Source organism: Rhinolophus sinicus, linkage group LG02 (assembly GCF_036562045.2).
Source record: "Rhinolophus sinicus isolate RSC01 linkage group LG02, ASM3656204v1, whole genome shotgun sequence".
NCBI lineage: Eukaryota > Metazoa > Chordata > Mammalia > Chiroptera > Rhinolophidae > Rhinolophus > Rhinolophus sinicus.
The window spans coordinates 144,571,159-144,596,312 of record NC_133752.1 but is presented as its reverse complement, the minus strand read 5'-3'; the positions used below and the strand labels follow the sequence as shown (position 1 = coordinate 144,596,312).

The 25,154-nt window shown below is 37.7% G+C and overlaps 1 protein-coding gene across 24 annotated transcripts in view; it reads right to left on the bottom strand.

Annotated features, from left to right (window-relative positions):
• R3HDM2 (R3H domain containing 2) overlaps window positions 1–25,154 on the bottom strand; it is a 134,979-nt gene that overhangs the window by 87,233 nt on the left and 22,592 nt on the right. For 15 of the 24 annotated variants that reach the window (XM_074325513.1, XM_074325525.1, XM_074325524.1 and 12 more), the window contains exons 2-3: window positions 16,872–16,934; window positions 3,441–3,602 (exon numbers count right to left, since the gene is read on the bottom strand). The exons of 6 other annotated variants lie outside the window; for them this stretch is intronic. The gene's annotated coding sequence lies outside the window, so the exon portion shown is untranslated. The remainder of the gene's footprint in view (window positions 1–3,440; window positions 3,603–16,871; window positions 16,935–25,154) is intronic. 3 more of the 24 variants (XM_074325516.1, XM_074325515.1, XM_074325514.1) reach the window with 3 other exon arrangements.

Below are 25,154 nucleotides of genomic sequence, written 5' to 3'. Positions count from 1 at the left end.
GCTCCAACCAACTGAGCCATCCGGGAGGCAGCTCAGCTCAAGGTGCTGTGTTCAATCTTAGTTGCAGGGGGCGCAGCCCACCATCCCTTGCAGGACTTGAGGAGTTGAACTGGCAACCTTGTGGCTGAGAGCCCACTGGCCCATGTGGGAATCGAACCAGCAGCCTTCGGAGTTAGGAGCATGGAGCTCTAACCGCCTGAGCCACCGGGCCGACCCTATATACTGTTTTATTCTAAGCAACAAACAACGCTGAGGAAATTCTTGTTCAGTATAAACTACAGACCAATACATAAACAGACCAATATGCTCTGCCTCACTTGCCTTTAAAAGAAAAATCAACTACATCGCCTTCATAGCTGTGCCATTCAATTTAAACTACACAAAAGTCAGAATGCACTTGGAATAAGATGAAGTTGTTTTGTTTCGTTTTTTCAATTCTTAAATTCTCTACATTCTAAGAGCAAACACTAACTAGCATTTTCAAGGGAGAAACAAACAGGCTCACTTACAACATGGCCCACAGAAAGCACTTCTCTAGGCATGACATACCATGGTCAGACCAGCTGTTTTCCACCCCTGCCTCACTCACCAGGCAGCACTCCATCTCTGCTCTTTCTGTAAATTCAGGCTTTCTTATCGTTGACAACAGACAATGTGGTCAGACGGACCTGAGTTTGAGTCCTGGCACTAGTACCACCACCATTGGTTGTGACAAGTGAACCAGATTCTGAGTCTCACACTTTAGACACATCCACTCTCTTCCCTTCTGACTTGTCTATTCCCTCAGGGCAAGATGTTCCTGGGACCAAGGGGACACACCTATCTAAAGTGTCTGACTCTATCACCTCCAACTATACTCTGGATCTCAGACTTCCCTGCCCAAGCAGTCCCAAACCCACTTCCAGAGCCTTCAGTAGATCTCTAACTGTTCTCCATAGACAAGACCCACTGTTACACACATTCCATGGTCTGAAGGGTGGACAAGGGCAGATGATGAGAGGGGTACAGATGGAGACGAGACTGCACTGTTCCATCCTGTCTCAGAGTTTGAGGAGTCTAAGAATTCTGGCCCCTAGGTCATTATGAAAATATACCTGTCTAAGTAGGAGGAGAAATTTTTTTTAAAATCTTCATTTATAACTTAAAATATTTAGACACACGGAATATGTATTCACATTCATGCTTTTGCCGTGGGACTTAAAACTATTAGGAGCAGGCCTATCAATTCTATCACATACCAGCTGTGTGAGCTCATATTATTATAGTAACCACTTCTGTAAGCCTCACTTTACTGTAAAATAAGATAGTTAAAACCTCAATAGGATTTTAATGTGATGAAATAAGTTTCAAAGTAATTTTGCAGAGTGTCTGATGTACAGCAAATCTGTGACAAACTAAGGCTATTATTATTGGCTCTGCCACCACTCCTCTCCCTAGTATGGACAAAAAGGGACCAAAAGGGCAAAAATCGTAGAGCCAATTTCAGAGAAACTACAATCAAAACACAGCCATTTGTGCGTCTCGTTTCAGGGATTTCTGTCATTGTTCCATGGAAATCTAGTGGCATTATTTTTCTTAAAACCATTTCTCCTACTAAAACGTAAGCTCTATTTTTTTGTACTACATAAACGATTATTGTGGTAATCATTTTGCAATATATGTATGTCAAGTCATTATGTGGTACACCTTAACCTTATGCATAGCTGCATGTAAATTATATCTACAAACTGGAAAAACATGTAAGCTTATAAGGGCAGGGATTTTTCATTTTTCTTCACCGCTATATCCCTTAATCTCAGACAGTTCTTGGCACAACGAATATTTGTTAATAAATCATTAACTACAAAAAGCAAATACAGAGTGGTTATATGACACCCCAACATCAATATAATATGAAAATAAGCCTGGCATAACGAGAAAATGAGTTATTTATAGTATATGGCTACTTCATTTAGCTGTTTCCTCTAATTTCAGAACAGTTTCCTTAAGAATCAAGTTAATAAAAACATTCAAGTATATCTTTAATTTGAGGACATTTCTGTTCTCTTCAACTTTGCTTCGTTATCTGCCTGCACAGGGATATTAATAATACTCAATAATTTCACACATAATCCCACTAGAGAGGATAATTCAATTAACCAAATTATACTGAAGCTTTTGTTTTAAGCTCCAAATATTATGGGCTATAGTAGAAAGAAATCCAAAAGAGCAAGTTAGGAAAAATGCACCTTTCTACATGTCTCTCATGCTTTTATTCCTAACTCCCTTGAGTCTTGCTTGCACAGGTCAACCCTTCAACTCTTAAGAATTCAAAGCAAGTCTACAAACTATATCCTATACCCCATCACATTCTCAAAAACATATTTTGGTTTTCAAATCTCCTGAATACACTTCTCTCTCTGATGTACACCAGTTTCCAAACCAAAGGTTAGAATACTGTGGAGGAAGTAGATAATTTGGAATCACATCTATTCTGAAACAAACTGAAATGACCTTGACAACATTATACATGACACTCTCAGGTAGACAATAATGGCTGGGGAAAAGGTAGCTCAGCAGCACATCCTGCATATTGAAAATTAAAAGTGTGTCAAAAAGGGGGACATGTTGCAGATGTGCTTTCTGTAACACAAATCCCAAAACTAGCCTGGGTACTTAATCAAAAGCTTATTTAATAAAATTGCATCCTCCATATTGGTCTGATTCTGAAACACATCTACCACATAAGGCATCATCTTAAAGAAAAACTACTCTTGGTGATCTCAAGATACTATTAGCAAAAGACAAGTATGCTATTCCCGGGCAATGGCGAAATAAACTCCCAATAGCTCTAAATTCTATGACTGGACTTACCTGGATTAACATAACTCCTCCCAGAACAAAATTCAAAGCCTTCTTTTAAAAAAAAAAAAACAGGACACAAAAGCCAACAATCTCCAATACATCCTATTCTAGACCAAAAATGCAAAGCTATACATGTCTAGAAATGCCTCAAGGTGTGTAATTACTGAAGTTAATTAGTATTCTCAAAATTAAACATCCACTGCAATGCTCAAGGGATTGTGGGGGTAAAAAGGAGTTATGGGCAGATAAAGTTTAGATGCAGCTAATAAATAAAGGAATCAGGATTCTGGAAATAACCAATGTAACTCTCAGGGAGAAGAAAACTGATTATCAACCGCCTAAATCCCAACTAAAATGAGAAACTTCTTGTTGTTATTCACTGGAAAAGTGGGAATTAAATGGGCTGGAAGCTCAGAATTGTGATAATGATTTTGTGATAAAGATAAAATGAAAAATCTTTCCATTCATACCCCCCAAAAAGGAAAACGTTGTTTTAAAAAGAAAACACATTTAAAAAAATCTATACTAAATCATTTTCTATCAGATCACCACTCCAGAGTTATGCCAATATAATTTTACCTTTAATCCTCACTTACCTTTATCCTAACAAAGAATATAATTATGGGATCCTGAGTAAAGAAGACCATTCAGTATTCTGTACAGTATAGTTTTAGATATTTGATTTCCAGCTCTGCCACTTACAAGCTGTGTGATCTTGGGCAAGTTACTTAATCTCTTGGTGCCTCAGTATCCCTGATCTGTAAAACAAAGGTAATAGTAACTATCTCATGGGACTGTAAATGAGTTAATATACAAGTAAAATGATCAGACACACGGAACGCATTTAAATAAATGTCAGCTATTATCTTTGTTGTTATTTAATCTTCTCTAAATTAAAACAGCAAGAGTGGCGGTCACTAGTTTTAAAACTTGGAAGAATATAGAAATAATATTATCTGTTTTATGGTTCCTTTGAAACTGAGGGGTCTGCTTGCATACAATGAACAGAATAAGTAGGCCCAGAGTGATATTAGGCTTTAAGGTCCTCAATGTGTATTTTCCTCTTAGAGACAAATATTCTTGGATGCAATCTAATGTTTGTGTGCCAGGGGAATGAAGTTCTCTTTCTGTACCTACCAGGAACGTCAACGGTGCAGGAGACAAACCAGGTAAATTGTATGTATAATGTAGCTAGAGCTGCTCACAAAGTTAAACGGAAATAGCAGGAGCAAGCATCGAAATCATCCTGGAGGAAAGGCTTTCGTTAGAAGGGGATGCTTAAGCCTAATCCCCAAGGACAAATAGTATTTAACCAAACAGAGAAGTGGAGAAACAGACCCAGATTCCATGTTTACTAGCTGGATGATTTGAGGCAAGTTACTTCATCTCTCTAAACCTCAGTTTCCTAGCTATAAAATGGAATGACAGGAGTACTTCTTTTGGAAGGCTGTGTGACGATTAAATGAGGTAATATATATATAAAGTACTTATAACAGTGCCAGGAACATAGTGTGAACCCAAAACCACAATAATATTACTAACACTGATGTATGGGTCACCATGATGCTTTCTCAGAACGGCAAGTATTGCATAAAAAAAGCTATAGCATGAGGTACACAGAAAAGTGGCCCGAGAGGAAGCTAGAGGTTAGTGGAAACAGGATCATAAAATATCTTGTGTACTTACTAAAGATGAGAAACTTATAAAGGAGTTTCAGAAGAGTTACTTTATCATGTTTCTGTTTTAGAATTACTTTTGCTACATGTGGATGGCTTAGAAAGAACATAAAATAGAGACAGAGACACCAGCTAGGAAATAGAATTAGCTATAGAATGAGGGGACTCTGACCCAAGAGGCACTAAGAAGCTAGAATCATTACGATTTAGTGATGTATGAGATGTATGTGATGATTGGGTGAGGAGAAGTCTAAGAGGACAGCCAGGTGACCGGAGAGAAAAGCACCTCTCAAAGTGTGGCCTCGGACCCCTGGGAATCTCCCAGATTTTTTCATGGGATCTGCATGGTCAAAACCATTTTTATAATAATACTAAGACTCTCTTGCCCTTTTCACTCTCATGCTCTCAACAGGTATACAATAGTATTTTCCAGAAGCTCCCTGACTTGAAATATCACAATGAATTGAATAAAAAGGCAGATATTAGAATCCATCTGTGATCTATTAACCCCAACATTAAAGATTTGTAAAAATAAACAACAGGCTGGCCCGGTGGCTCAGGTGGTTGGAGTGCCATGCTCCTAACGCTGAGGTCGCTGGCCAGCTCGATTCCCACATGTGCCAGTGAGCTGCACCCTCTACAGCTAAGATTGTGAACAACAGCTCTCCCTGGAGCTGGGCTGCAGTGAGCAGCAGGAGGTTGGCACCAGCTGCTGTGTGCTGCTGTGGGCTACCATGTGCTGCCAGGAGCGGCCAGTGGCCAGCGTGAGTGGCTGGCAGCCGGAGAGAGCTGCCATGAGTGGCCTACCTACGACTGGTGACCGACTGCCTGGCGGGGGGAGCGGGGGGGGGGCAGGGGGGCAGCACAAGGCTCATAATACCAGCGTGGGCCAGGGAGCTGTGTCCTACATGACTAGATTGAAAACAATGGCTTGCCCCAGAGTGGGTGGGGGTGGGGGGGAGAGGAAAAGGGAAAAAAGTAAAATAAAAATAAAAAAACAAAGACGTCTCACAAACTTTTGTTGTTTTAGAAAACTTTTTCATAAACAAAATTGCTTTTATTTAATTAACATGTAATGGATTTATTACCATTTTTAAGTGAATTAATATTTTTAAATTTTTTTCAATTTTTAATTTCTGATGCATTAAAATTGATAGGTGTAACCCACATAAATAAAAGCTCTTTTAGAGGCCTCAATAATTTTTAAGAGTATAAAGAGATTCTGATACCAAAAAGTTTGTAAGAACAACTGGGTTGAGTATTTCCATCACTGAGACAGGAATACTGAAGAATAAACCAGTTTGGAAAGAAAGATGATTAAGTTCTGTTAAAGCCTGGCGCACTCGTATGCGACGTACCCAGGGGATGGCAAAGTCAAAGTGCCCAATAGGCAGTTACACCAGTGAGACTGGGTATCTAGACCACCAAACTGATAATAATTGAAAGCTTGGATTTTCAAGGGAACAGTGGCAGATTAGCAGCAGAAAAGGCTAGAGAGGTGAGGAGAGGCCTCAGGACATACCAGTATTTAAGGAATAAAGAAGAGGAGGAAGACGTCATATAGAGGAAAAGTTATAAATATTATAAATAAAAACAAAACATAAAAGAGCACATGACTAGCTATAAATTAAAGAGAGAAAAAGCTGGTCAGGGCTTTGAAGAAAATGCAAAGAACCAATCCACCATTGGTAACGGCAGGGAAAAAATAGAATGGCTAAATGAAATACAGCATTAACTCATTTTAGCCAAGTGTTTCAATCTCTTCTCACATACTTTTTTCTTATCAGAGTCACTCATAATGATACAATGGTTTCAGGTTCATCTTCTTTGCCTTCGTTCTTCACCCTCTGAAGGGAATGCAAACAAGTAAAATGACAAAAGACAGAGATGGAAAGAAAAGGAAAGATCCTGGATGAAATATACGAAGGGAGCTGACTGAAGCAGTAACTTCACGAAGAGACATTCATTCATCCAACGCATACTCAGTAACCACTCTGTGCAAGACGACATGACAGACACTGTGAAAATCAGCGGACTAATATACCAAGTGTGCCCTTGGTTCATCAGCAGAAGCGATAGACTAGAAATAGAAATGAAACTTTCCTGATAAGACTGGCACAAGAAGAGGAAGAAGCTCTATTCCAAACGTGGCTCTAGCAGATTCCCAGAGATCAGTCATCTAATTATTGAAATGTGCCCTAATTACACAAAATGACTCCAGAAAATATTTTCTTCAAGTGGTCAATAACTATGTAGTCCTATGACAACATAATATCTCTCTGAGTTTTTAAAGAGATTAAGTGCAACTTTGAAATGCAGAGATAAATCTTTAAGGAATCCTAGTATATATTTAAAATCATCATAAACTCTGACATAAGCTCTACAACTAGTAATAAAGTTCAAAGGAGAATTACCTAGCTAGTGCACTTAGGCTGGACAGGCTGCTTTAACTGGTCAACTGTACCCTTTAAATACAGAAAAATGTGATTTTATAAATATGACCATTCTTTCAAGAAAAGAAACAAGAAAGGATATATTATCACACACAAGCTGTCACTAAAATCTTTTCCTATCATTTTGTGCTATAGTAAATGACCTATTTCTAGCTCTAAGCCTGTATCTGATTTGGAGATTTCTGGAAGTAGGTAGGCTTCAACGGACACTGAACAACAGCAGAAGCATTTTTTTGTTATATTCAGCCTCCATTTCCCTCCCCCCCCCTTTTTAAGAACTTCATAAAGGAAGGAATTATTGGATAGAAGTTAGTAACAATGAGTATTCCTAATTTATTAAAAAGTTTGGGGAGGGGGTTTACTTCTCATTTATATGGAGTAATAGGGATCACATATACCTTCCTGGCACAAACAACTAAAAAACAGATAAAATGTATGAAACAATGGTTTTTAAGACACTGAAAATCACACAATGAAGGACAGTGATTCCTGACATGGAAAACAAACAAGGAAAGCCCTATGATTACCCAAGCTTAATGCCTAGAGAGAGTTTCCAAGTAATGTCAAAAGAAAGGGGGATTCAAGAGAAAACCCAGACAAAACCCAAGATGCAACCTGAGTGGAGAACACAGGAATGAGAGTCTGAGAAGGCAAAGGAGCCTAGTGTTCACGACAGTAAGCCACAGATTGGAGAAAATATTTGCAAACCATTTATCCAACAAAGGACTTATACCTAGAATATATAAAGAACTCTGAAAACTCAACAGTAAAGAAACAATCCCATTAGAAAATGGGCAAAAGACATGAACAGACATATTCAAAATCATTAGCCATTAGGAAAATGCAAATTAAAACCACAATGACTTACCACTACACATCTATCATAATGGCTAAAATAAAATACACTGACCATACCAAAGGTTGATATGGATGCAGAAAAACTGGATCACTCATGCATAGCTGGTGGGAATGTAAAATGGTACAGTCACTCTGAAAGACAGTTTGGCAGGTTCTTATAAAATAAAATATGCACTTATCATACCACCCAGCAATTTTATTCTTGGACATTTAGCCCAGAAAATAAAAACTTAAGTTTACAAAAGAAACGATAATGTTCATAGTAGCTTTATTCATAATACCCAAAGATTGGAACCAACACAGAAGTCCTTCAATAAGTAAGTGCTTAATCAAACTTTGGATAGCCATACCATGGAATACTACTGAGCAACAAAATGATACAAACTACTGATACATGCAATGACTTGAATGGATCTCAAGGGAATTATGCTGAGTGAGAAAAAAAGATCATTCTCAAAAGATTATACCCTGTATGATTCAATTTAAGCAACATTAAGAAATGATAATATTATAGAAATGAACAAATTAGTGGTTGCCTGGGTTGGTTACAGGTTTATGAATGGGGTGGAGGAAGGTGAGTGTGGTTATAAAAGAGCAACAGGAAGGATTCTTGTGGGACTGGAAATGTTCTGTATCTTGAAGGTAGTTGTAGATAGACAAATTCACACATTATGAAATTCCATATAACTACACAAACACATAGGCGTGCATGTAAAACTGGTCAAATCTGAATAAACTCTGTAGATTGTATCAATATCAATTTCCTAGTTTTGAAATAGTACTATAGTTATACAGGTTGCTCCATTGAGAGAAACTGGATGAAAGCCACATGGAACAATGCTGTACACTTTTCTTGCAACTTCCTGTAAATTCCACTTATTTCACAATGAAAAGTTTAAATAAATGACTGAGAAGTTATACAGGTTACAGAATTAGTGAAGGAGGAATACATATATGCAAAAATCTAAAGGAGAAAGTAAACATGGTAAGTAGAATAAGTTAAAAAAAAATCTCTGAAATGTTAGAGATAAAAATACACTATATAAGTCTAACAGCAGATTAGAAATTCCAACAGAACAAATCAGGGAGAAAAATCTGGAGGTCACAGCAATAGAAACTAACCAAAATAAAACAGAAATAAAAAAAAACAACACACCATAAAATAAAATGAACAAAGCACCAGTAAATTGTGGGATAAATTCAAATTGCCTCATATATATTTGTGAGTGGTACTTACAAAGAAGAGAGGGAAAAATATGTAAAAAATAATAACTTAATGTTTCCAAATTGGAATAAAACTAGAAATACACATATTCAAGAAGCTCAAAGAACCAAACCAAGACACTCACCAGATTACCTAAAAGCAGTAATAGAGAGTAAACCTAAAAGCAGCCAGAGAAAAAAGACATATCATATATACAAGAACAAAAATGACAACAGAATTCTCATTGGAAACTACTTAAGTCAAAAGACAATGGAGTAACATCTTAAAAGACTGAAAGAAAGAAAAAACTATCAACCAAGAATTCTATACTCACAGAAGACATCTTTAAAAAATGAAGGCCAAAGACTTTTTCAGACATAGAAAAGCTGAAAGAATTAATCACCAGCCGACCTGTAGTAGTCCTTCAAGCTGAATATGATAACAAATGGAATTACGTATCTACACAAAGGAATGAAGAGCACCAGAAATCATAACAATGATGTGGGTAAATATAAAACCTTTTTATTGATCATTATTTAATATGTATATTTTAATCATCAACTATTCAAAGCAAGAATAATTTAAAATATATTATACAATTTATATACAAGTAAAATGTATGACCAGAGTAGGGCAATGACCAGGAAGGAAGGAACAGAAGTATACTATTATAAAGTTCTTATATGATACATGAAGCAGTATATATAACATTACCTCAAAGTAGAATGTGTGGCCTGTTACAGGAAAAATGGCAATCAATAGAAACTAACTTGGAATCCCAAGCTCTGGACTTATTAGATAGACTTTAAAACAGCCATTTTAAATAAGATCAAAAAAAGAAAAGGAAACTATGACTAAAGAATTAAAGAAGAAGTTTGAGAACAATGTCTCACACACACACACACACACACACATACATACATACATACATATATATATATATATATATCATAGAAAGTGACCAAATAGAAATTTTGGACTTGGAAGTATAATAAAGGAAATAAAAAACATCACTAGAGGGGTTTGACACAAGATCTGAACAGGCAGAAGAATCAACAAACTTTAAGCTAAGTCAATTAAGATGATCCAGTCTAAGAACAGAAAGAAAAATTAAAAAGGATCAAAAACCCAGAGAATGGGCCAGCCCAGTGGCTCAGGTGGATGGAGCACCGTGCTCCTAATGCTGAGGTTGCCTGTTTGATTCCCACATGGACCAGTGATCTGAGCCCTCTACAGCTAAGATTGTGAACAACGGCTCTCCCTGGAGCTGGGCTGCAGTGAGCAGCCGGAGGTCGGTGTGAGCTGCTGTGTGCTGCTGTGGGCTACCATGTGCTGCCAGGAGCAGCCAGTGGCCAGCATGAGTGGCCGGCAGCCGGAGAGAGCTGCCGTGAGCGGCTGACCAATGACTGGCAACCAACTGCGTCAGCCGGGGGGAGCCCAAGGCTCATAACACCAGCATGGGCCAGGGAGCTGTCCTACACAACTGAACTGAGAAACAACAGCTTGAACCGGAGTGGGGGGGAGGCGGAAGAAGGGGGAATAAATAAATAAATAAATAAATAAATAAATAAATAAATAAATAAATAAATAAATCAGGTTGCTTATTTTTAAAAAAAAAAAGAAAAACACATCTGACATTTAAAAAAAGAAAAAACCCAAAGAACTGTAGGACACCATCAAGCATATCAATAAATTCCTATTGGGAGTCCCAGGAGAGGAGAGAAAGGAGAATAATATTTAATGAAATAATGGCCAAACATTTCTCAAATTTGATTAAAAACACTAAACCTGCAAATCCAAGAAGCTCCTCAGAAACCATGGACCCAGAAGGCAATGGGAAGATATATCCAAAGAGCTGAAAAGGACTGTCAACCAAGAATTCCATATCCAGCAAAAGTATCTTTTAAAAACAAAGGAGAAATTAAGACATTCCTACATAAAAATGAGAGAACTCATTACCAGCAGACCTTGTATACAAGAAACGCTAAAGATGGGCCAGCCTGATGGCTCAGGTGGTTGGAGTGCTGCGCTCCTAACGCCGAGGTCGCCGGTTCAATTCCCACATGGGCCAGTAGGCTGTGCCCTCTATAGCTAAGATTGTGAACAACGGCTCTCCTTGGAGCTGGCCTGCCATGAGCAGCTAGAGGTCAGTGTGTGCTGCTGTGGGCTGCCGAGTGCTGCCAGGAGAGGCCTGTGGCCAGCATGAGTGGCTGGCAGCTGGCAAGAGCTGCCATGAGCGACTCACCAACTGGCAACCGATTGCCTCAGCTGGGGGGGGGGGAGTGCAAGACTCACAATACCAGCCAGGTAGCTGTGTCCTACACAACTAGACTGAGTAACAAAGGCTTGAACTGGAGTGGGGGGGAGCAGGTGGAAGAAGGAGGGGGAAAAAAAAAGAAACGCTAAAGAAAGTCACTCAGGCTGAAATAAAAGGACAATAAGCAAGAACTAAAATGCAAATGAAGAAATAAAAAGTACTGGGAAAGAAAACTACATAGGTAAATGTAAAAGAGTATAAATGTATTTTTTGTTTGTAACTTTTTTTCTATCTGATTTAAAAGACAACTGCATAAAGCTATAACTATAAATCTGTATTAGTGGGCACACAATGTATAAAGACGTAATTTGTATGACAATAGCATAGCACAAAGAGGGGAGAGGGAACAGAGCTATACAGGCACAAAGTTTTGTATACTAGTATATACTACTATAACTGAATTTTGTATACTATTATAATTGAGTTGGTATTAGTTGAACTACATTGTTACAAATTAAGATGTTAATTGTAACTCCTAGGGCAATCACTAAGGAAATAACATCATAAAGAGGATCCACAAAAGCCCGTAAGTAACACTGTATTTAATGGTGAAAGACTGAGTACCTTTACCCTAAGATTAGTAACAAGATAGAGATATCCACTTTTGCCACTTCTACTCAACACTCCACTGGAGGTTCTAGCTAGAGCATAAGGCAATAAAGAGGAAAAAAAAAGGCATCTAAATTCAAAAAGAAGAAGTAAAACTATCTCTGCAGATGACATGATCTTGTATTGAAAAATCCTAAGGAATCCACTAAAAATTAATAAGTTCAGCAAAGTTGCAAGATACAAGGTCAATGTACAAACATCTATTGTATTTCTACACACAAACAATGAACAATCCAAATATGAAATTAAGAAAAAAATCAATTTACAACAGTAACTGAAATAAAATATTTAGGTATAAATTTGAAATCAAATACTTAGGTATAAATTTAACAAAATAATTGTAACAGGGTAGGGTAAAAAAAGTGTGAGACTTGTATATTGAAAATTACAAACTATTACTGACAGAAATTAAAGAAGCTCTAAATAAAGGGAAAGATATCCCACGTTCATGGGTTGGAATCTCTATCAAAATCCCAGCTAGCTTTTTTGCAGAAAAATTTACAGATTGATCCTACAATTCACATGGAAATGCAAGGAACCTAGAATAACAACATAATGTTGAAAATGAACAAAATTGGAGAACTCACATTTTCTGATTTCAACTTATTACACAAAGCTAAAATAATTAAAACAGTGTTGTAATGGAACAGAATTTATTGCCCAGAAATAAACCCTTACATTTATGCTCCACTGATTTTTTTTTTTCCATTATAAAATATTAAATATTTTATTAAATGTGAAAGGCACTTTTCTATATAAATGTTATTTTATTAAGAACATTCCTGGGTGCTTCAGGGAAAGAAAAAAAATATCATAAGCTCCTTTTAAAATATAAATTCAAACTCATCCTCCAAAGTATCACACTCAGCTACTTGACATCTCTCCACATTGTATGCTCCACTGATTTTTGACACGGATGCCAAGACAATCAAACAGGCCAAGGATAGTCTTTTCAACAAATGGTGCTGGGATAAGTGGATATCCACACCTAAAAGAATAAAGTTGGAACCATACTTCATACCATACACAAAAATTAACTCAAAATAAATCACAGACCTAAATGTAAGAAACAAAAACTAGAAAATTCTTTAAAAAACAACAACTTTGAAATAAACCTCTACGATTTTGGGTTAGGCAAAACCTTCTTAGACACAACACTAAAGCATAAACAACAGAAAATATAGATAGGTGGACTTTAACAAATTTAAAACTTTTGTCTGCAAACAATACCATCAACAAAGTGAAAAGACAACTCATAAAATGGGAAAAAATATTTGCAAATAATATATTAGATAAGGAACTTGTACCCAGAATAGAGAACTCTTTCAAGTCAGTAACAAAAAGACAATTTATCTCATTTTTAAAAGGCAAAGGATTTAAATACACATTTCTCAAAAATGATACACAAGTGGCCAACAAACACATGAAAAGATACTCAACATCATTAATCATCAGGGAAATGTACATCAAAACCATGAGATACTACCTACACCCACTAGGATGGCTAGAACAAAAAGACAGACAAGATGTTTTGTGAGGACAGACAAATTGGAATCCTCATACAGTGCTAGTAAAACACTGCACCCACTTTGGAAGCAGTTTGACAGTTCTTCAAAAAGTTAAACATCGAGTTACCACATGATCCAGCAATTACACTCCTAGGTATATAACCAAGAGAAATGAAAACATATGTCTACACAAAAACCTGTAGATAAATGTTCATAGAAGCATTATTCATAGTACCCAAAAAGTGGAAACAATCCAAATGTCCACCAACTGATGAAGGGATAAACAGAACGTGACATATCCACACAATGGACTATTATTCACGTATAAAAAGGAACAAAGTACTGATACATGCTACAACTTGGATGAACCTCGAAAACATTATACTAAAATGAAAGAAGCCAGACACAAAAGGACACATATTGTCTGATTCCTTTTATATGATATATCCAGACTGGGCAAATACATAGATACAGAAAGCAGATTGTAGGTTACCAGGAGGAGGAGGGAATGAGGAGTGATTACTTAATGCGGTGGTTTATGGAATGATAAAAAGTTTTAAAACTAGAGAGCTAGTGGTTGCACAACATTGAAGATATACTAAATACCACTGAATCATGGACTTGAAAATTGTTAATTGTATATGAATTTCATCTTAATTTAAAAAAAATGAAATTAACTTGGAGGAAAAAAGTGTATGTCCATACCAAGATTTGTACACAAATATTCATAGTATAGCTTTATTAGGAATTGTGGAAAACTGAAAATAACCCAAATGTGCATCACAAATGTACAAGTGAATGGGTAAACAAACTGTTACAGCTATATAACGGATTGCTACTCAGCAATAAAAACAAATGAACTATTGATGCATGCAACAACAGAGATAAATCTCAAAATAAAATTATGCTAATTTAAAAAGCCAAACCAAAATAAATAAATGTGAGAGTATATACTTTACAGTTCCGTTTATATAAAATTCTAGACAATGGAAACTATGCTATAGTGACAGAAAGCTGATCAGTGGTTGCCTGAAGACCATAGAGGTTGAGGGAAGGATTACAAATGGGGATAAGGAAACTTGGGGTGATGAGTATGTTTATTATCTTGGTTGTGGTGATAGTTTCATGGGTGAACACTTATGTCAAAACTTAAATTGTATACTTTTAATATGTACAGTTTACTGTATATCAGTTATACCTCAATTAAGCTTTTTTTTTTTAAAGATGGGGAAAGAAGAAATAGGTCAATGTACTATGTTAGCCACTCAGTAACTGGTAAGGTAATAATAAAAGCAGTTTTACTTTACCTTGTTGTAGAGACAACACTTGGCAAAATTAAACATGGAAAACCACTCAAAGTTTAGCACATAAACTTGAATTTTTTAAACTTAAAAATCCTTCCATTAACCTACATTATAATTTCAGAGATGCTTAATCTTCATTTTTGACTGATCTTCAGTTGACAGTGTTAGAACCCTCCCAGTTCTGACAAGTACTACAATCAATGAGATCTGCAAATAAGCGTTTAGATACACCAACAAAGCTCCTACAAGAAACTTAATAAGGTTCCTTAAAGCTAAAAGGACCTGCAACAGCATCTCAAGTGTAACAAAATCAACCAAAAAGACTCCTACTATCTATATTAATCACCTCTTAAGAATTCCCCAGTTATAGCAGCCACTAGGGAAAATGGAAAACAGTTTGGACGTTCCTCAAAAAATTAAATATATAGAATAACCTCATGATCCAGCAATTCCACTTCTGGGTATTTACCCGAAGAAATCCAAAACACTAATTCGAAAAGATATATGCACCCCTATGTTCACTGCAGTATTATTACAATAGCCAAGATATGGAAGCAACCTAAGTGCCCATCAATAGATGATTGGCTAAAAAAGATGATACATAAATACACAATGGAATATTACTCGGCCATAAAAAAGAATGAAATTTGCAACAACATGGGTGGACTTACAGGGTATTATGTTAAGTGAAATAAGTCAGACTGAGAAAGACAAATACCATGTGATCTCATATGTGGAATCTAAAGAACAAAGTAAACGAACGAAACAGACTCATAGATACAGAGAACAAGCTGATGGTTTCCAGAGAAAGGGGTTGGAGAACTGGGTGAAAAAGGTGAAGATAGGTCATGTCTCTTAATTTGCAAATGAGCCATTTTCTGCCTTTTGATTATAGCTTATTTCTAGGTTAAATTACATTGCAACAAATCGTATTGCAATGAAATCTCCCTTTAGAACCAGAACCATTTTTTTTTTCCTTAAAGGAGAAGGCTTTACAAAGATAATGCATAGCCTGAGATGTTGGTTAGGGTTATATTTTTAGAATTAATATATTTTGAAGAAAAAAACTTCCCCAGTTATAGATATTTACCTTTTGTAGATATTTACTCAAATAAATTTAAATTATTTCAAAATATTTTATCTACTCTCTAAAAACTTAGAAAAGCTTTACAAAGTTACAACTATAAGCTGGATTTTTCTTTACCACTGTTTTAAAGGCAAACAAAAAGTATGATGCATTCACTAGAGGAAAAAAGTTATGGAAACTGGGTGAAGTTCAGTCAATCAAAACCACTTTACATTCATGATATTTATACCAGGTAAGGAATGACACCATTTAATGCAAGCTACCACTGCCCCTCATTTTGACTACAGCTGTAGCCTTCTTTATGTTTTTTTTCAATCTTTTTTTTTTTTTTTTAAGATTTTATTGGGGAAGGGGAACAGGACTTTATTGGGGAATAGTGTGTACTTCTAGGACTTTTTTCCCAAGTCAAGTTGTTGTCCTTTCAATCTTAGTTGTGGAGGGTGCCATTCAGCTTCAAGTTGTTGTCCTTTCAGTCTTAGTTGTGGAGGGCGCAGCTCAGCTCCAGGTCCAGCTGCCGTTTCTAGTTGCAGGGGGCACAGCCCACCACCCCTTGTGGGAGTGGAACTGGCAACCTTGTGGTTGAGAGGATGTGCTCCAACCAACTGAGCCATCCGGGAGCTCAGCAGCAGCTCAGCTCAAGGTGCTGTGTTCAATCTTAGTTGCAGGGGGCGGAGCCCACCATCCCTTATGGGAGTCGAGGAATCGAACTGGCAACTTTCTGGTTGGGAGCCCACTGGCCCATGTGGGAATCGAACTGGCAGCCTTCGGAGTTAGGAGCATGGAGCCCTAACCGCCTGAGCCACCGGGCCGGCCCTTCCTTATGTTTTAATTCAGCTGAACTGAATATTGATATAGTCTCTGAGTCTCAATTTCTTCATCTATTAAATGGGTACAATAACTCTTCCAATCTCATGAGGTTGTGTGAGGATTAAATTAAGAATACAGGTATAGTAGCATTTAGCTTGTTGCCTGGTACATAGAAAGTGCTGTATAAATGTTACCTATTATTACCTGAATAAATGTTCAGCCTCCATGAGTCCAGTGCTGGAATGGCATCACATATAAGAAACAAGTCTAACCTCAACAAACAAACAAACAAACAAAAAAACAAAACACAAAAAAAAACCGTAAGTAAAAAGTAACTTAAATCTTAACATATTGAAACTCAAAGAAAATAAAAAGAGATCCATTTCAAACTCCACAGCTGCTTCTTACCATCTTCTTTCCCAATTCCTCTGCTTACAATGTTTCTCCTGACTCTACACCTGCCCTGAACTCTCTATCTCCATCCCTTCTCAATTCACAATAAAACACTGTTCATTTAGCTCTTTCCTCTCTATTGATCCCTTTCTTATAAGCAGTTCTCGGTCCACTTTCTAATATAAATTAATCATCTAGTCTTACTCCTTGAATTTCTTCAGCTGTTTTTTACCCATGATCCTTTTACACAAGTCTAGAAACTGAGCTAACAGATCTAGATTCTTTTTTGGTAGGTAAGAAGCAAAAGTAGAGAGGCCAGAGACAGAATTTTCTTCTGTGAGTAGAAATTATTACAAACACGTAATTTAGTTATGTCCTCACCCTGACTGCAATCTTTATTATTATTATTGCTATTACAGGACTGAGGGCTGGCTGCTGCTTAACCCACTTCAGAAACCCTGAGCGCTGAGCACCACCACTGAAACCCTTAAAACACCAAAGCTAGTCTGTGCTCTTGGAAGTCCACAAAATACCTACGCCCCACTGTGTTCTATGCTGAAGTGAGGAGGACCCTTAACTCACCATTTTGTTTACAACTCTATCCCATGAATGATACCACAGCACCAAAGTCAGCCTTCCAAGGTTATACAAAATTTTCTATGAAAAAGCTCTTCTGGTTTCTTTCTAACCCCTGCACCTCAGGGTTTGGGCATTAGCGAAGCGTGGAGGCATGGCCAGAGGATACTGCTCTTCCCCTTTCACCACCAATCCTGGTCCTCAAACACTGCCTGCGTGGTGAAATTTTCCCCCCAGGAAATGCCTTGTTTTCCCCTATGAAAAGAAATTACTAGTTGCCCTTCCACACAGGCCCTCAAGCCACGCCCAGATGTGTCTGATTTTTAAGTGGGCACAGTGGGTTCACGCTGAGAGCTTTGCCACAGCAAGAGCTCACTCCCCAATTTTGAGTCAGAGAATCAAGAGCAATATAATTCAAAGCACACACTAATACTTGTTGCTGTAATGGTTTTCTGGCCCATTTGTAATCTTAACCAAAATTAAAAGTGGAACACTTTCTGATAAAAGTTTAATTCTTGTCTGCTGGCCCTCCTCCATAGCCCCCACACAGCTTGCAGTTTTTTAATAAAATACAATAGCTTCTTAACTAATCTACTTCCACTCTGGGCACTCTGCTATCTGTCCTCCCCAGAGAAGCATGAGTGTTCTTTAAAAAATATAAATCAGATCATTTAGATTTCTTGCTCCACCAGCTTCCTCCCACCAATGGCTTCTCATCATCCCCAGCAGGTCTATCGAGTCCCACAAAATCTGACCCCCGCCTATTCTTGAACATACTAAACCACAGGCTCCCCACAGGCCTTCCTATTGTATTTGCTGTCCCTCCTTCCCAGAACACTCCTCTCCCATCAAGGAAACGCGGGTTCTGCCTCCCCTCGAGTAATAAGTAATAGCTCAGACGTCACTACGAAGACTCTTCCCTGACCACCCAGTCTGAAGTAGCCCCTTCTCCTTTACTCTCAATCTCATCACCACATTTATTTTCTTCTCAAACAAGAATGTAGTACAAGTTCTTTGAGGACAGAAATCTAGTGTCTTGTTCATCACCTGCTCCTCCAATGCCAAACACTGCCTGACACATAGTAAGTACTGAAACCGTTTTCTAATTGTTTGAATCATTTACAAAGCTAAATAGTATCTCTAAGGTAAACTTAGGTTTTTAAAGGTGTTTTTTTAAAAACTTATTTGTACAGCCAATAAGATGGCAAAGCTATCAAAACCCTGTGTTCTCATTCTAACAATCTGCCTTGTATTCTCAGAAAGTTCCCTTCCTTTTTCTGAAGGTAAAATTTGCACTCAGGAAAGTTCTCTGGGTCTGTGGGACCCAAATCCAGTGTTCTCAGGCACTAACAATTCCCAAAGATTTGGCTCCAGCATTGCATTGAGTAGCCTCACAACCCAGAACAACTAAGCTAAACTGACCCAAGCTATAAATGCCTATGAAAGAATCACAGCTAATAAGAGTTCTGTGAAGCACTCCAAATGTCTTAAAGATAATTTCACAGGAATAGGAATATTCGGTTCAGCCATCTGACCTGTGATGCATTCCATAAAGCCTTAATAATGACCCTGTCACCAGAAAAACAGATACTTTGTCCCAGTCTTCTAACCAGCTGCCTTTAGCAGCCAACATCCATCTTTTGTAATAAAATGCCACCTCTGAGTTCCTATTCCTACCAAATTATCACTAGTCTGGGCAATAGATAAATTAGAAACCACAGTTAAATCTACTTGTCTGGGACCTAAGACAATTAATTAAACTTACTTAGAGATGCAGAATAGCCTCTAGTCACCTGGAGACAAATTATAAAGATCCTTACAACTGTAATATTTGGGCACACCATAATGGCTGTAATGTGAAAGACAGTCACATGTCACTTCCAATGGTGCTCCTATACTGAAAGTGACCTTCCAGCTCCAAAATAATGTTTAAAGTCAACTGAATCTTGAACAATGACTCGGATTTTGCTCTAAAATAAGGACCAAGACAGCTATCTTAATGAGAGGACCAATAAACTCAGGGCAAGGGGCTCGTTGTGCTGACATTATTTGTCACCTCATCTAGGACTTGAGCTGATTCATCCTGATGGGCTGACAGGTCACTGACATCTGCACCTTGCCCAAGATTCTTGTTTATTTCTCATATAAAACACTGTCTACTCAAGACAACTGCAATCCAGACACCTGCTATGAAGCCTTTCCTTTCCCGACTTCATTGAGCACCTGGGGGAAAAAGTCGTCATTTCAGGCCCATGTAACTGCATGACTGCCAAAGCCCGGGGTGGGGTGGGGGCTCTGAACAAAGCCCACTGAAGGACCAGAGTGTTCACTATCAGCAATACCAGTTACAAAAAGATTTAAGAACCAATCAAAATCACTTGGGGAAGAAATTAACCTCTTCAGTATTGAGAGATGTTTGGTATTATTATGGTAATTTGGAAAATAGTTGCAAAGTCAGGACCTGAAAATATCTGATCCTTGGCCACACCAAGCAAAGAAAACATCCTTTAATCAAGTTAAGTTTTGTTCTAACATGAACTTCAAGAAGAAAGACAAGTCAAGGCAAAAGAAAACCCCACAAAAAACAACAACCCACAAACTACCTTCATTTAAAGGGAAGAGAGGAAGGGAGGAAAGAAGGGAGGAAGAGGAAGACGGAAAAAGAAAGTAGGGGGAGGGGACAAGGAAGAACAATGCCCACTGTTGTAGATTAAACATGACCACAAATTATTTGCAGCAATTCCCATCAAGAAATGTTCATTTCCCCACCCCCTGAATCTGAGTTGCCTTGTGATTTGCTTTTGTCCAATAGGATGCGGCGTGAATGACGCTGTGCAATTTCTGAACGTAGGCTTTAAGAAAACTTCCATTCTTACACTTCTGAAACCCAGCCACTCATGTAAGAAAGCCAAGACAGCCTGAAGGAGAGGCCATAGCACCCTGGATGACAGCTCCAGCTCAATGCTAGAATGAGGCTATCTACCCAGGTACAGCCAGCCCCTGGCCAGCACGCCAGCTAGCCACAAACACATGAGTGAACCCAGCAGATACCAGGTGGAATAGAGGCAAGCCACGCCAGATGAGCCCTGCCCAAACTGCCCACAGGTAATCACAAGCAAATACAGTAGACCCCCCCACCCTTATCCGCAGTTTCCCTTCCCAGTTTCAGTTACCCACAATCAGCCACAGTCTAAAAATATTAAATGGAAAATTCCAGAAATAAACAATTTTTAAGTTTTACATTGCACATAATTCTGAGCAGTATAATGAAACAGTATACCTTCCTGCCCCATCCACCCCAACATGAATCATCCCTTTGTCCGGTGTGTCCACACTGTGCACCCTCACTTAGTAGCCACTGGTTATCAGACTGACTCTTGCAGCATCAAAGTGCTTGTGTGCAAATAATGGCCCCAAAGAGCAAGTGTAGTGATGCTGAAAATTCACACATGCCAAAGAGAAGCTGTGAAGTGCTTCCTTTAAGTAAAAAGGTGAGTACAGTACAATAAGACATTTTGAGAGACAGAGACCACATTCACCTAATTTTTATTGTAGTACATTGTTATAACTGTTCTATTTTATTATTAGTTATTGTGCCTAATTTATAAATTAAACTTTATCCTAGGTATGTATGCAGAGAAAAAAACATAGAATATATAGGGTTCTGTGTGCTCTGTGGATTTAGGCATCTGCTGGGAATCTTAGAACATATCCCCTATGGATAACGGGGGACTACTGTAAATAACTATTTTAAGTCACTAAAAGTTGGCGTGTTTGGTCCACAGCAACAGATAACAGAAACACCAACAATCAGCTGAGACTAATTCAAAACATTAATGGGTCACTCAAAATCAGCATGTGCATTCCCATCATGTAAGCAAACTAGAATCTCTAAAGAACACTATACAGGACCATCCTCCATTGATAAAACATGTACCACAGAATCCCTCCCAGCAGATTTGTTCCTGTATCTATCCCACATGTAAATACCTGGAGAAGATATGTACAAATACATGTATTTGTATCCCACAAAGGACTCATATGCAAATTATACAAAGAATTTCTACAAATCAATAATAAAAAGACAACCTAATTTTTTTTTTTATTGGGGAAGGGGAACAGGACTTTTATTGGGGAACAGTGTGTACTTCCAGGCCTTTTTTCCAAGTCAAGTTGTTGTCCTTTCAATCTTAGTTGTGGAGGGTGCCGTTCAGCTTCAAGTTGTTGTCCTTTCAATCTTAGTTGTGGAGGGCGCAGCTCAGCTCCAGATCCAGTTACCGTTTTCTAGTTGCAGGGGGCACAGCCCACCATCCCTTGTGGGAATAGAGGAATTGAACTGGCAACCTTGTGGTTGAGAGGACGCGCTCCAACCAACTGAGCCATCTGGGAGCTCAGCGGCAGCTCAGTTCAAGGTGCCATGTTCCATTTCAGTTGCAGGAGGCGCTGCCCACCATCCCTTGCAGGACTCGAGGAATTGAACCGGCATCCTTGCGGTTGAGAGCCCACTGGCCCATGTGGGAATCGAACCGGCAGCCTTCGGAGTTAGGAGCACGGAGCTCTAACCACCTGAGCCACCGGCAGGCCCAAGACGACCTAATTTTTTAAATGGGCAGAAGTTTAACAGGCACTTCACAAAAGAGGATGCTTAAGGCCAATATGCCTATGAAAAGACAATCATGTCATCAGGGAAATGCAAATTAAAGCCATAGGAAGACATCACTACATCCCTAACAGGCTAGCTAAAATTAAAAGGACTGACAGTACTAAGTGTAATCAAAGATACAGCAAAACCAGAACTCTCATAAATTGCTGACAAGAAAATAAATTCATACAACCCCTTTGGAAAACTGTAGTAAACGTACACAAATCCCATGAACTAGCAATTCCATTCCTGAGTATAGAACCAACAGAAGTGAATGTTTATGTCTGTGGAATGACATGTACAAACATGTTCATAGCAGTATTATTCATAACAGTTGGAAAACAACTCAATGGAAACAAACCACTGCTATATGCAACTACATTCATGAATCTCAAAGACAATGTTGAGCAAAAAAAAAAAAAAAGTAATCTATTCATCTGAAATTCAAAAACAGATAAAACTAATCTTTGGTAACAGAAGTCAGAATACTGATTACCTTTGGAAGCCATTTTTGCAAAAGAGGTTCTACAGCATTTCTGTGCTCTTGCCCATGCAGCCAACCAACAGATCCTGCTAGGCTTCGTTCTGCTTTAGGAAGGACATGCTCTACCCCTGCACTGGTCTGTAAAGCCTGGCCTTCTGTAGCTCCATGACCACCGTCAGTGCCTTAGCTTAGGACCTCATCATTTCCCACAGGCCTCCTTACACACTAGATACACAGTGATAAGGGTGATCTTTGAAAAATACAAATATGATGGCATCATCCCCCCACACCCCTACCACACATGTATATGTATATGTGTGTGTGTGCGTGTGTGTGCACAACCCCTTCCCCCACAAAAAAAAAAAAATCCTTCAAAGACTCTCCACTGCCTATAGGATAAATTCTGTACTCCTCAGCAGGGTACTTAAGTTCCTTTATGATCTGGCCCGACTACTTTTTTCTCTCTCTCCATATATCCTGAGTTCCATAACAAATTACTTGTAGTTGACCTAGAAAACTATGCTTTTCCTCACCTCAGTATCCCTGGATTTATAATGCATCGCATCCTCTATCTAGAACAACAGTTCCAGTGTAGTCTTAGGAGGTCTAAGACGTCAAACTATTTTCATAATTACACAATGTTACTTGTCTTTTTCACCACGGTGACAAAGGCAATGTAGGTGTAACTTCCAGGGTCTTAGCATAAATCAAGGCGGGGGCACCAAACTATACTAGTAATATATTCTTCACAACCCCACAGTTGCAGTTTAAAAAAGAAAAGTTTTACTTATGAATGTCCTTAATAAAAGCAGTAAAATTTATTAAATTTCCACCCTTGAGTATGTGTCTTTTTAATATTTTAAGTGACAAAATGGAAAATAAGTATAAAGCACTTCGGCTGCATACCAAATAATTGTCTTAAGAAAAAGCAACTGAGCTGCAAACTGAACTAGCTGCTTGTTTCATGGAATATTTTTTTTTTTTTTTAGTAAATAACTGACAGGCAAACTATGGTTTTCAGACTTGGGTATGTGGCAATATTTTTCACAAAAATGAACAAAGTGAGCTTGTTACTTCAAAGAAAACAAATGATAGTATTTGTTACTAGTGATAAAATTCAAGTTTTTAAGCTAAAGTCACAAATTTGAAAACGTGTATATACTGTGAGCTTAGCAATTTCTCAATATGTTAAGACTTTCCTGATGAAATGGTGGTGATATTAATGAATGTGATTTTTTTTAATTGCAAAAATGCGATTTACAAAAATGTGAAACAATGTCCCTCCTTCTTCTAAATCTTTTGTTTTAAAAAGTTTTACTTTAAAAATGTGTTATATATTAATATATAGAGCTTATTGTTTTAATAAATTAATAAATATTTAAATATTTTCTTAGTTTTAATTTCTGAGACAGTAATTATTGGTAAATATAACCCACATAAATAAAAAGTTCTTTGGCATCTGTGATAATTTTTTAAAGAGTTAAGATGCCAGAGATCAAAAATGTTGAACTGCTAATCTAGGATTTCCTGGGCCTCACTTGTCCTTCAAAGTTCTGCTCCCCCAGGAAGCCTTCCCTGACAGCTTAGGTAAAGCTGATTTGCTATGTTTGCTTACAGTGGAGAGCTAAGACTACATTCTTTCATAGGCACTCAACGGTGTGTTGAATGAACAAAGCTAAAATGCAATCGAATGCTGAGTGCCAGATTGTAAATATACGAGTATACAAGTACATAAATAAAAACTTGGTTATTTTGTATATATCCACCATGACTAAATGTTTTCTCAAATCTTGAATCAATAACTGGTAGAAATGTAAACTGCATATAGTTTTTGGAAGGCAATTTTATAATATCTATAAAAATTACAAAAATATACATCTTTAGAAATGTATCTTAATCATTATTCCAAATACACAAAATGATGTATGTACAAAGTTATTCACCCAGCACTCTTTGTAACTGCAAAGACTGGGGGGGGAAAATCAAAATACTAGGAGAGTGATAAAATTAGTACCTACATATTAGGTAACACTCTGCAGATATAAGTAAGAATAAGGAAATTCTTGATGCACTTTTAAGTTATATTGCTAAGTGAAAAGGGCAAGAAGAACCATTTTTGTAAAAAGGGGGAAAAGAATATATATACAGATCTACATGTATTTATGCTTATAAGTACATAGAATGCACAAAAACTGGTACTATTAGTTGCCTCAGGAATGAGGAACTGACCGGTATGGGTTATAGGAGCCAGAAGAAATCTTCTCTCTCTGTTTTTCTATCCTTAAAATTTTGAACCATGTAAATGTAATACCAAGTCAAAAAGTAAATCTAAAAATGTGTAAGAATCTTCATTTCACATAAGGAATAACTTCTCATCTTTTCTCTAGCCTCA